This window comes from Sus scrofa, chromosome 18, assembly GCF_000003025.6.
Source record: "Sus scrofa isolate TJ Tabasco breed Duroc chromosome 18, Sscrofa11.1, whole genome shotgun sequence".
In the NCBI taxonomy this organism is placed as follows: Eukaryota; Metazoa; Chordata; class Mammalia; order Artiodactyla; family Suidae; genus Sus; species Sus scrofa.
This window is the reverse complement of record NC_010460.4, coordinates 1993752-2006560: the sequence shown is the minus strand read 5'-3', so window position 1 is coordinate 2006560 and position 12809 is coordinate 1993752. Positions and strand designations below refer to the sequence as shown.

The 12809-nt window shown below is 58.5% G+C and overlaps 1 long non-coding RNA gene across 4 annotated transcripts in view; it reads right to left on the bottom strand.

Annotated features, from left to right (window-relative positions):
* LOC102166684 overlaps positions 1-12809 on the bottom strand; it is a 192592-nt gene that overhangs the window by 155958 nt on the left and 23825 nt on the right. For 3 of the 4 annotated variants that reach the window (XR_002340275.1, XR_001302290.2, XR_002340276.1), the window contains exon 2: positions 4698-5880. The exons of the other annotated variant lie outside the window; for it this stretch is intronic. This is a non-coding gene — a long non-coding RNA (uncharacterized LOC102166684). The remainder of the gene's footprint in view (positions 1-4697; positions 5881-12809) is intronic. 4 annotated transcript variants of the gene reach the window in all.

The window sequence follows — 12809 nt, the reverse complement described above, 5'->3', positions numbered from 1 at the left end:
ACCACATACCTGCAACACACACTACAAGCAACACACGCCACATTCATACAATACACCACATACATATAACACACAACACAGGCCACCCACTCACACACCACACACATACAACACATCACATATATACAACACACACACAGCTCACACACCATACATACAACACACACACCACACACAACACACACCACGTACATACAACATACACCACATACAAACACCACACCACATACAAACAACACACACCACATACACACACACACGACACACCAAATACATACAACACACACCAGCACTCACACATCATACACATACAACACACAGCACACACCACCCACTTACATACCACATACAGACACTCACACACCACACACACATAACACACACAGTGCACGCACACAGACCAGTTGCAGGAACTGAGGAAATCAGGTGCTTCTCCCACCGTCAAAGAGCTAATAAACGACGGAGCTGGGCTCTGAACCCAGGCAGTGGTGCTACGTTTCCAAAGCGCCGTGTTTAAATGCAACACTTCACCCGGCAGTTACGCGCACACCGCTGGATGCTGGTGGGGGAGGGAGCGGGAACCACAGGTGTCACCCTGAAAAGAAGGTACACATTTGGAACCAAGTGAGATGAATGTAATCCACACCCGAACCCTGGAGAAACAGCTCCCATGGTGCCTGAAGGAGAATACTTGGGCGTACGGGCATGTGCGAGAAAACGACTCATAAGCTAAGGGCAAAGGTTTTTTTTTTGTTGTTGCTATTTCTAGGGCCGCTCCCGCGGCATATGGAGATTCCCAGGCTAGGGATCGAATCGGAGCTGTAGCCACCAGCCTACGCCAGAGCCACAGCAACGCGGGATCCGAGCCGCGTCTGCAACCTTCACCACAGCTCACGGCAACGCCGGATCGTTAACGCACTGAACAAGGGCAGGGACCGAACCCGCACCCTCATGGTTCCTAGTCGGATTCGTTAACCACTGCGCCACGACGGGAACTCCCTGGCAAAGGTTTTTTTAATTTTAATGAATGAGTTGTCATGACTTAAGCTTGTAAATCCTAAGGAGAAGAAGGTGATATGGATCAAATGCCTGTGTCCTCCCAAAATTTACACATTGGGCCCGACCCCCGTGTGGCTGGATTTGGAGATGGGGCCTCCAGGGTGATGGGTGAGGTTAAACGAGGTTAGATGAGTGAGGGCAGTCCCGCGGCCCGTGCGTCATGGGAAGAGATCCCTCCGGCACACACTGGGGAAGGCCCAGGTCGCAGCCAGAGGCCAGCCATCAGCAGCCCGGGGAAGAGGGTCCTCGGGGGCCGGACCGGCCGCCCCGGAGCAGGGATGACTAGCGCCTAGGTGACAAAACCAGGCGGAATCGGGCTGCTGGCCCGGGGCAGGGCCAGGCCCAGGGCGCACGTGTCCTGCTGCTGAGCTGCTTCCCCGGGAGGGGAAAATGCCGGGGCTGTGAGTCTGGCAGCTCTCTGTGTGGTCCGCAGTCTAACCAACGTTGCTCCTGACCCCGGGCTGTCCCCCGCTCCCAAGTCCTCAGTGAAAAAAAGGCCCACGGGAGTAGGCACGGGACTCCTGCCCTCCTTCGAGCCTGAGGGTGAGCAGGCCACACGGTCCCATCTCCAGATCCTCACAGTCAAAGTAGGCGGTTACCAACCTGGGCCCCCCAGACTCACCCGGGGAAGCCATAACCTCAAGTGCGGCTGTGTTTAGAGCTGAGCCTTTAAATGGGGTTATGGGGCAGGGGGTGGGGGGCTGACCCAACAGGACAGGTGGCCTTGTAAGAAGAGGGAGAAATACCCGGGACCGCCCAGAACAGAGGCCGGCGGGAAGCCGCCCAGCCAGCACCTGGGCCCTGGTTCCAGCCTCCGACGGTGGGAGGGCGAGGCTCCGGCCGCTGCGCCGCCCCGTCTGTGGTCTTGGTCCCGAGCACGAGCTGACTAGGAGACCAAGGCTTGCGCCCCCCTCTGTCCAGGGCCCCACCTTCCAGGTGCCCAGGACACTGAAGGACAGCTCTTCTCTGGCCAACCCTGTGTGTGCAACCTTCCACGTGGACACACAGAGCCAAAGAGAGGGACCAAGACAGGCAGCCACCGTGAAGCAGAGCTCCCCACTCACCTAGAGAGGCGGCTCCAGCCCTGGCCTGCAGACCCTCGCCCTGTAGGGGGCACCGAGCCTTCTGGATGCCAGCAAGGGGAGAGGGTGACGTCCAGAGAGGGGACATTCTGCTCCCAGCCGCTGGTGGTTTATTCGGTGCTGGCAGCGGTGGGATGGGCCAGGCAGACAATACACCACGTGAGTCGGTTCCCTGCGGTCAGAGACCGTGGCTGAGAAGCAGCAGGCGAGCTGCACCATCTATGCAACACGCTGACTTTGTATAAACTCACAAAACATTGTCCTTCCTTTGCTTCTTCTCCTGGTGTCACCAAGGTCCCCGCCTGCTCCCTCCTTCAGGACCATCAGGGGGTCGCCCCGAGACCACATTCCGGGAGCTCGACACTCACCCCGAGAAATACGAGAGGGTGCCCGCCGCACTCAGCCATCTGGGTAGTGACACGAAGGCAGGCGGCTGTCCCTCGGGTGCACAGACCCGATGTCGCGTCTATAACCCAAACTCCCCATTGGCCTAACCCTTTCTTCTCGCTGCTTCGGACCCAGCGAAATCCAGGAGCGTGTGCAGCTGGACCACCGGGCAGCTGGCAGTTTGGGCGGTGCCTTCTCAGCGCGGTGATCCCGGGATGGTCAGATGCTGACCCGAGAGGAAGCCTGGGGAGAGGTACGCGGCAGCCCTGCAGCCTTTCGAGAGTCTTCTTAAGCCTAAATCATCTCAAAGAAACGGTTAAGAGAAACCAACACGCAGGCTTTGGAGCTGGCCTGGCCGTGGGAGGGGAGGTGACACTGAGGGGTCACCGTTCTCCAGCCCAGGGTTGACGGACGGGAGTCCACGGTCATGAACAAGGAACACTATACACGGGCGAACAGCGGCTTCCGGACCATGGTCTCGGGGCGACCCCCACGATGGTCCTGAAGGAGGGAGCAGGCGGGGACCCTGGTGACACCAGGAGAAGACGCAAAGGAAGGACAGTGTTTTGGGCGAGTGTTTTGTGTGCGGTTACACGGGTAACCGGTGGCCCCGGACGTTCTGCGCTGGACACAGACAACCTGTGTTTCTCCTTCCGCTGCCCCCGGGGAGGGGCACTTGGCATCCTCAGTCTGTGGCAGTGGGGGGCTCTCTTGGGCAGCATCGGGGGCAGAGGTGGAGAGTTCAAAGGCTGCCCCAGCTTCAGGGCCAGACCGCGAGCAGACGCACCCCTGCTTCAATTCCCAGCTTAGCCCCCGTCATGCGGCCAAGGCCAACGGAAGGGCCAGGCCCGTGCTGCCACCAGCGCTGGTGGCCCTGTCCTCCCTCTCAGCCATCACACCTCCCAGCCAGAGGCTGTCGAGATGGAATCACTGTCACCTCTGACGGCGCAGCCCGATCGGGGTCACAGAATCAGTAGTGAGAACACCGCAAAATCCCCGTCAGCCAAGGCGGCCGCCCCTCTGCTGTCAATCGGGCAAAGGGCGAGAAGGGCAGGGCAGGGAACCACCCGCGGGAGGCCCGGTACAGGAAAGGGGGGGGTGCTGACGAGCCCCGTGGCGCCCCCAGCCCCGCGCCAGGTGTGCGACCCACGGCCACCCTGTGAATCCAGGACAGATGCGCCTGTGCCAGGACCAAGGAGACTGAACTAACACATCCTCGGACCCCTGGAAGCGTGACACAACGAGACGGGGAGCTTCCGGGGCTCCCAGCTGCCACGAGTGAGGTCGCCAAGGGCTCGGCGCCAGCTCCGCCTGCAGGGTCCCGGCCACCTTGGGGCGCAGGTGGCCCGAGTGTACAGTCCGTTCCCGTGGAAACCCCATGACTCCCCACCTGACTCCCCGCCTGAAGCCTCTGCCTCACGACGCACCTGCATTTCTCTGAGATGCCCACGAGAAATGTCATTGCCCTGGGTCAAACTGGGCGCCAGGACACCCCCTTGTCATCACTTTAAAGTCTTTTTGGTGAACCCCAGCTTCTGGCAGCTAACAACCCAACTCCCCAGCTTTACTCACTTGCTGGAGGTTCCTCCTGAAAACACCGTGCCCTGAACGGAGAAGCAGCTCTGTGTCCACCGCCCCCCGGCCCCTGGCTCTGCTGCTTCCCTGACTCGGCAGCATCAAGGGCAGGGCTCGTCCTTTGAAAGTAAAACAACCAACGGGCAGCCTGGCCACCTTCCGGCCGGGTCACCCCATTGTCCCATCAGTCCCTGCTCCGCTTCTCCTTCTTTAGAATTAAGTCCTTTGGGCTTTTCACCCCCTTCTCAGGATCAGAGAACCCACAAAGGGCGGGCCCTGGGAAACCCGAGTTCTTTCTTCCTTTCCCCTCCTTTCTTTCTAAAAAGTGAGGCCCAAGTGACCACAGCAGTGGGCTCTGGGCAAGTGAGTGACTTGAGGACAGGCTCTTTCCGGGGCCCAGCTCCCCAGCAGCCCCTCAGACCCCTGGCAGCCCCCCGCCCCGACCCCTGGCAGCCCCCCCCCCCCCCCCCCCCGCCAGCAGCCCCCAGCAGCCTCCGGGCACGAGCAGGACCAGCTCCCTCCGGTCGGCGGTGCTGACAGTGAGAGGGACGGTCGCTGGCCGGACACGGGGCCCACTCAGCCAGCAGGACTTACTCGTCAAAGCGCCAAGATCTGAGTAACCTTTGCTCCTCTGCTAATTCGATGGCGGAGAAACCAGGATTCGCGCCCAGGAAACACGAGTGAGAGAAGGAAGAGCGACCTTTCAGCCAAAATACGTGGGAGGAAGGATCTAATTCAGTCTGGGCTCATTTCACGCATTTTTGCGACGTGGGGCTTAAAAGAGGGTCCGCCGCTTCCCTTGCTTGTCCCGGTGACCTAGGACAGGCCAGGTGACAAGGACAAAGCCCCTTCTTGGTCCCACGTCAGTCCGGTTGAAGGGGACGTGGTTCCCAGCAGCTTAATCTATTCCGTGCAAATACGCTGACGTGCTTTTCTGCCGTCAGAAACGAAGCCTTCAAAAATCGCACCGGGTCATCAGCTGGCCTCAGCCCTGGGAGGGCTGGTCCCCACGGGCACAGCTCGTGGCATTCTGCAGGCTGGTCCCCACGGGCACAGCTCCGTGTCGCACAGAGAGTGAAATCCCAGCGAAAGAGCACCTGGGTCCATGGAAGTCCTTCCTCAGAGAGTCGGCTGAAAGGAGAGGAGTGTTTCTTTCCTGCAGAAAACTGACAGTGAGCTTCGTGAGGCTTGATAGATTTGGGGCTGTCACAAACAGAGGAAGCCAAGTTCGTTTCTCCTGAGCTAGTACGTAGTTGTAGCAGGAAACATGTGGCGCTACCAGAGTAATCCAGTGCTGGAAGCTTTGCTATCAGAGCGCCAAAAGCAGGCTTACATAACTTTAATACGCTCCGTGCTTATACCTTACTTTAAATACAATCTTTTAAATTGAATTTAACTACAAAAACGTCCATAAAATAAAAATGCATGATCTCATAAAATCAAATCAGTCTTTAATTGTAATACTAAAAATTACATTTAAGTAATGGTGTCTCTGCGTTAACAGCTCCATAAAAGAGCAGCTGCAGAGCCAATCTTTGCTCCCTGGCTGAGCAACGATTTCCTTAACTTTCTGCAATGAAGAGATGAAGTTCTGGCCCAGACGCGAGTTGTGCCCTGATGGGGCCAGAACTGCTGTCTGGAGTGAATTCCCACTTAGCCCCCGGGAAGTGGTGGAAGAGATGTTGAGAGAGCGAAGCTGGGCTCCCTTGGGCTCAGACGGGGGTTCCTCACTGTAACTAGACGCCAGAGTACGATGGCAAGATGAAGCCAGGAAACGCTAAAAAAAAAAAAGTGCCAATGTTATACTCACTCATAAAAACGCAGGGAAATTCTGCTGCTGTTTTTGAGCACACAGTGAGTAATAGTTTCCCAGTATGAAACAACGTTACTGCCAACTCGGGGAGTATGCCCTTCGGGAGGCCGATCTTCATTCTGGAATGCGCCAGGAAGCCAGCCAAGGAGGGAATTCCACTTTACAAATGAGTTGCATTTCCCAGAAAGGCTCCTATTAGTTGAAGCCTTCGAGGTAGCACATGTCACTCCTGTGCCTCAAGGAGACTGTCAGCGGGGGTGAGAGGCAGCCCGAGGAACGGGAGGAAGTATTTGCAATCCTATGTCTCCTGAGGGCTTGAGACCCAGAGTCTACAAACCACCACGGAGACAAACAACCCAATTCAACAGAAGTTTAAACCCAGAAAAAGGGTTTAAAAAAAAAAAATGTGCCAATGCTATACTCATTCATAAAAATGTACGGAAATTCTGCTGTTGTTTTTCAGCAGTGAGTAATAGTTTCCCAGTATGAAACAATGTTACTGCCAACTCGGGGAGTATGCCAACTCTGTTAAACAGTGAATTCACCCTTTCAAGGCTGCCCATCTTTGTATCCATCCAATTATGCAGCAAAATTACTTCCAAAAAGCAGGACTCATGAGTGACTCTGATTTCAGTCAGTAGCTGAAGACTGGTCTCTGAACTACCAGGTCAAACAGCAAGAGTGGGTCTTTCTTCTCTTTTTTCTTTAGTGGCACCCGGGCCAGGAACTGAACCCGTGCCACAGAGGTGACAATGCCAGGTCCTTAACCTGCTAGGCCACCAGGGAACTCCCAGGAGTATGTTTTTCCTAATTATTGAAAACAAAGGGACAATGGGACATATGTTGACGATGCTGAAGAAGGGACTCAGGGAGGCCAGGCCTGGACACCACCACCGTCGGTGCCCACCAGCCAAGCGGAACTCCTCCACGCCCTTGGCCACCGGCCCCCACTCCCAGTGCACAATCTCGTAAACCTGGCTGGACATGTAGACGCCTTCACCCTCCCCACCGCCACCTTCAACGCGGGGCCCACAGCCACCCTCTGATTGCTGTGACACAAAGAAGGCCGGTCCAGGTCCATCCTCCCAGCGCCAGCACCTCCTCTGCTGGGGCCCCTGCTCCCGGGAATGAGAGGCACCCTTTCCACCCTCCCTGGAGACGAGGCCCAAGCTCCTGACGAAGGTGTGGCCCTCCCTTGGCTGCAAAGGGCCGCCTGCTTCGCCCTCTTCCCTTCCTCCCTACAGGGCGCAGCAAGGCGGCTGGAGCATGAGGGGCTACTTCCGACAAGAACTGACCTCGAGGGTGTGAGCTGCTCCAGCAAAGTGGAGACAGAGGAGCCTGAGGCCAGGCTGTTGGTGGAGCTGCCACGGCCGCCTCGGCCCACGGGGTTTCTTGTGCAATTCCGTGACCACGATCAGAGCTCCACTGTTTGCGGGGACCTATCACCCCACGGTGTCCTTCACCCTCTTCGCCACCTGCACGAGCGGGGAAGCAGAGAGGAGACCAAACCGGCCCCTGGTGTGTGGGGACCAGGGTTGGGGCAGGGGGGCGTACAGGAGCCCCCGGCCGCCCGCCCCTCCCAGGGCTGCCCTTGGACTGTAACACCTGTCTGCTTACCGCCGACGTCATGCCCCTCACCTGAGGGGTCACCTTTCCTGGGGGATGGAATTAGGGGTGTAAGGTCATGAGCACAGACTGTGAGCTGGACACAGGTGCTGCCACCTGCCTCCGTGAGGACTGAGTCAGGAGCCACTGCAGCTGCCGACCCTCAGCACCCCTGAAAGGAGCCAGGCTTAGGGGCTCGGGAGGGAGGGCTCCGTGCTCTGGGAAAACTGGCAGAACAGGCCTTCGGATAGTGAGATGTTTTCAGAGGATGTCATGAGCCCAGGTCTTGCATCGGCTCGTATCTAGAAAAGCACTAAAGTCCTTCACGGCGATGTCTCCTCATGACCGGCAGTGACCTTGAGACGAGCAGTGACCTTCTGCAAAAATGCGCGCCTGGCTGCCTGGACCTCCCCCTTCACCCGCATCCCATCTAGGCTGACCTTCCCCCGATCTCTCTGGAACGGTTTCTCAGCTCTCGGAAGGCTGCCTCCGGGCTCTGGTCCTCATTTTGCCCAAATAAAACTTACCTCTCGCCTCTCCCGTTGTGCATTTTGTCAGGCTGACAAAGCCAAGATGTTGGTACCCATCCCTGATTTCTGAAACTAAAGTTATTTTTCTAAGTGCAATAAATCCTGAGAGAGTGGTCACACATGGTGAGTCCTAACAACGTCGACAGGAAAAAGTCACTCTGGGTGGACGTGGCCCAGTCGTGAAAAATACTGACGGAGACACTCAGAAACCAGGCAAGGGGGGGTGGCTGAAGCAGCTATGGGCACACGGCAGGGGACACACCCGCCGACCTCAGGCACGCGCACCAGGGCCGGGGCACCCAGCCGAGTCTGGGCACCGAGAGCCACCAGGCCCGCTGCCTGACCCTGGACCCAAAGGCCCCCCTGCCACGCACAGTCGCTGACATCACGTCACGCCACATGGCGGCACATCTGTGGCGACGAGGGTGCGGTCTCTGGATCCGTGTCCTTGGCTGTTCTGGCGGCCCGCCTCCTCCCAGGGCCTGGTCGGTGGCCTCGAGAACGACCGCACACGAGGGATCGGCCATCGTTTAACCCTCAACAGCCACAGGTAACATATCTGATCTTGGAGTGAGGAGCTCTCTCACCTCCGCCTTCTCTTTAGACCCTCAGAGTCACCCTGAATTAACTCCTTCCAGAAGACGAGGGGTGCCGGGCAGGCGGTGGCCAGGCAGGGGTGGGAGCAGAGGTTGGGGACCAGGAGGCACACAACCCGCAAGCGTTCAATTCACGTCCCAGGGGCCGTCAAGGACCAACAGGGGGGCTGCGGCTACTGCGAGGTCGGAGGACCCTCCTGGGAGGACATCTAACAGATGCGCAGCCAGGCTGGCGGAGGGGGACCTGACCTGGACAAGACTGCCGTGTTCAAGGTGCTGACGGCCAGGGCCGGGGCAGCCCGGGGCACCAGGGAAGCAGAAGCGGCGCGGGCACGTGGCTGGAGAGCAGGCCTGGCCCTTCCTCCAAGGACGACGTGTGTCATCAGAAGCATGACAAGATGACAGAAAGGACACGGGGGTCCTTGGAGGCATCTCCGAGAGCTGGGAGAGCACAGGCCGGGGCGGGAGCAGGGGTGGGGAGGGCTGACCGAAGCGAGGCCAGCACCGTGCCGGCGGCAGGTGCAGAAGCAAAGGTGGATACATGCTGGAAGGTGGGCTGGGGGCCTGGGTGCAGTGCAGGGAACGGAGGCAGCTCAGGACCCACTAGGAGAGACAGAAATGGCACTGCACCTGCGCACAGAGAGCAGGTGTTGGGCATGAGGCCAGGGCTCTGGGGCAGCTACTGAACGGGTGGGCGCTGAGACTGATGCCAGGGCCACTGGAGGGGAGAGGGCCGCCCTGGCCTCTAGCAGAAGTGAGTCCTACCAGGAGATGCTGTGGGCAGCTGTGAGGTCCGGCCAGGAGGGGTGGTTCTAGGTGGCGGCAGCAGAGGCACAGAACGTGGGGGCCACACGGACAGGTGTGAGGAGGGGAGGCCAAACCCCAGCGGTGCCAGCCTTCTCTGTGGGGGGGGGGGACAGCCAGGCCCTGGGGCCACCGTGTCCACAGCTACTGGGCAGTGAGGGAGCCAGGATTCAGGTCTGTGGAAAAGAGGTGCCTGACACTTATTCAGTGTATCATCGCTGGATGAGTAGAGCATTTTATCCCGCTTATTGAGAATGTTCAGATTTCTGCTGCAATACTCGTTCAGCGAGCTTTCTGCACTGACCTTGGAATCTAAATATAAATAGTACGTATGACAAGTTTCCAGAGAAACAAAACCTGGCTTACAAAGGCTCTTTAGGAAAGGCACCCAACACTGGCGGCTCCCTTGCAGAGAGAACCTGCCAGAACCTGGCACAAGGAAAAGACGGCATTTGCAGGGAAAGCCTTACAGCGGGATTCTGGCCGAAAACAAAGCAGCAGAACAGCCCCCGCACGGCCACTGCCGGTCCACGGGCTCCTGATCTCTGTGCTATGCTGGTTCTGAAGCAGCACGAAGGTGTGGGGGCCCAAAAGGTGCCTCCCCCGGCCCACCCCCCTGTGGAAGTGGGAGGTCCTTGAAGGCACCCCAGTGCAGCGTGCGTGTCTTGCTACACTGAACCTGAACTTAAAGCACCTGCTCTCACCCAGCGCCGGCTGGGAGCTGGGGACACGGAAGAGCAGGCCTGTGCGTCTTTCTGCATCAGTCAAGGCAACCTGCTTTCTCCTCCACAGAACAGCTCGCCCCTCAGCCTGCTGTGTCTGTCTGTCTCTCCCCCCCCCACAAACACACACGCACACACTTCATCACTGGCCTGACCTGAAATGCCAAGTGTCAAGCGAATGGGCTCACACGCTCTAGTGCGAGTACTGAACTGACAATGAACGAACACCTTGCATGAGAATTTTGTCGGCACGGCTGCCCACAAAACTGAAACTGCCCAAAAATTGAAACTGCAATTTCAGAATTTTTTTTTTTCTTGGATTGATACTCTCACTAATCATAGGCTGATCTTACTGCCCTTCGGGCTAAGAAAAACAATTTCAAAATGCTTCACGTCTGGTTCCAACAGACCCTGTTGAGAGGTTACCAGGAAAATCAGTGATGGTTCCTTCTAGCTGACTCACTAAAAATTTCTGCTCCACATGTAAACATCAAACAAAACAAGTTGCAAGTTTAATGAGCAGGACGGGTGAGGTCTCACAGTGAGAGCCAAATCAGCCGCCCCAGGGAGGGCGTCTCGGCCCGGAGGGCCCGGGGCTCTCCCGCCCGAGATCAGGGGCCTCTGCACGAGGACGCTTTGCTGGTTCTCCTTTGAGGCGGTTGGTGAGGTGGGACTGCCGCTGACGGCTGCACATCCACGGGTGTGCCTGGGACAGGTGAGGAAGCGCACAGGTGAGCAGATGCCCAGCACAGTGAGGAGACGGTGAGAGCGGGGAGTGGCGGGAAAGAGCAGGTGCCAGGGGCTCAGAGAGTTGGGCCGCCAGGCGGACTGAGATGGGAGGGCATCTCTGCAAAGTAATAATACGGCCTGACTTTCAGCTTGAGAGCATCTCCAGGGCTGGTGTGCTGAGAAAAGAAAGTGTGCAGCCGGGTAGAGCCGTGAGGAGCAGTCAGGAAGCTGCTTGCCACCAGGGAGACGCGAAGGCGCCCGGGTCCCCGGGGAGCTGAAGAAACGGGAAGGGGAGGCCGGATTCCAGATATTCCCTGACACTGAGCCGCCCAGGGGACGCGTCAGGAATGACTCTGAGGTTTGCAGCTGCAGCAGCTGGAGGAAGGAAGCGGCCACGTCAAGATGCGTGGAGAGGCGGGCGTGGGGTGACGTTCAGCCGAGGACGACGGCCCAGCCCGAGTGTCAGACCTCAGTGTCGCGGCCTCTGCAGCCGGGGACAGGCTCTGCGATTCGCGGAAGAGGCCGGGCGAAAGACGGGAACTTAGGCGTCGCCAGCTCTCTGTGCTGAGACTGGACGGGTCACCCTAGGGGTAAATGGAGACCGAGGAGGGACGGGACTGAGGCCCGAGACCGCGTGGAGGCTGGAAAGACGGGAGCAGCCTGGGAAGCAGCAGAGGCTCCCAGAGCGGCGTCCTGGGATCCGGGTGAGGAAGTGTCCGAGGGGGAAGCAGCACCCTCGGGCCCAGGCAGGAGGGGCGGTGGGGGCGAGGACCAGAGCGCTCAGGAAGAGCCGGCCTGCGCGGGGGCGGGGGCGGGGAGAAAGGCCCGATGGACAGCTTTCGGGGCAGGGAGAGGAGACAAGGACACCGGGCAGAGCCCCTCTCTGCTGGGAAGAGGGCAGAAAATGGACGTGGGCAAAGGAGGATTTTCTCAGGTGTGTGTTGCTGTGAGTCCCAAAGTGCAGGCGACGCTGAGACGCAGAAGACAGGAGACATCCCTATACACAAGAGGGGCCGGGCCCAGGGCACAAGCGGCCATCGGCCGAGCCATCGGGACAAGTGCAAAGGCGGAATCGGCTCCCACAGAGGTGGGTAACTGGCAGGGAGGGGCTGGTGGGTGGACCGTCTGTCCGGATTATCTACTTCTCAGTGAGTTTGGCAGCAAGGCCGTCAGGGGAGCGTGAGGACAGGCAAGGCGACGTCAGAGGCTGGCAGGAGAGACAGTTACCTGGAGGAGGGGAGCAGGCAGACCGAGGACATGCTGGGAGGACTGGGCAGTGCCGAGGGTCCAGGTGAGTCCACTGGGTCTGGCGTGTTTTCATCCAGCCACAATTTAGCTGCTGGCGCAGACACGGCGTGGACTGAGAGTCGGATCTGACCCATGTTGAGTTTCTCCGGGTGAGTATAACAATCCTTGCTCGCGGGAGCAAGGCGGTGGCTGTTAAATCTGCAGCTCGGCTTAAGGACACCCCTGAAACCTAAGCTGGGGAAGGAGGGAAGTGGGCTGGAGGGGGTGTTATGAGGGTAAGCAGTAGGGATGTGGTTCCAGACAGACATGGACAGTTTTCAGGGCTGGACGATCCAGAAGTAACCAGAGTTGGGGGCAGTGGTGGGAGCATGGGTGCCTGGCGCTGAGTGACGAAGAGTGTGTCCTTTGGGGAATGTCGGGGTCTGGGGTGTGACCAGAGGAGCCCGTGGCTGCGAGAGAGGAGGTCAAGGACCTGGAAGCCAGGTCATCAGGAGAATCATCCGGGAGGTCCCGTCGTGGGACCTGGCTAGCATCCATGAAGACGCAGGTTCCATCCCTGGCCTTGCTCAGTGGGTTAAGGATCCAATGTTGCCGTGAACAGTGGTGTAGGCTGCAGGCGAGGCTCGGATCTGTGTTGCTGTGGCTGTGCTGGAGGCCTG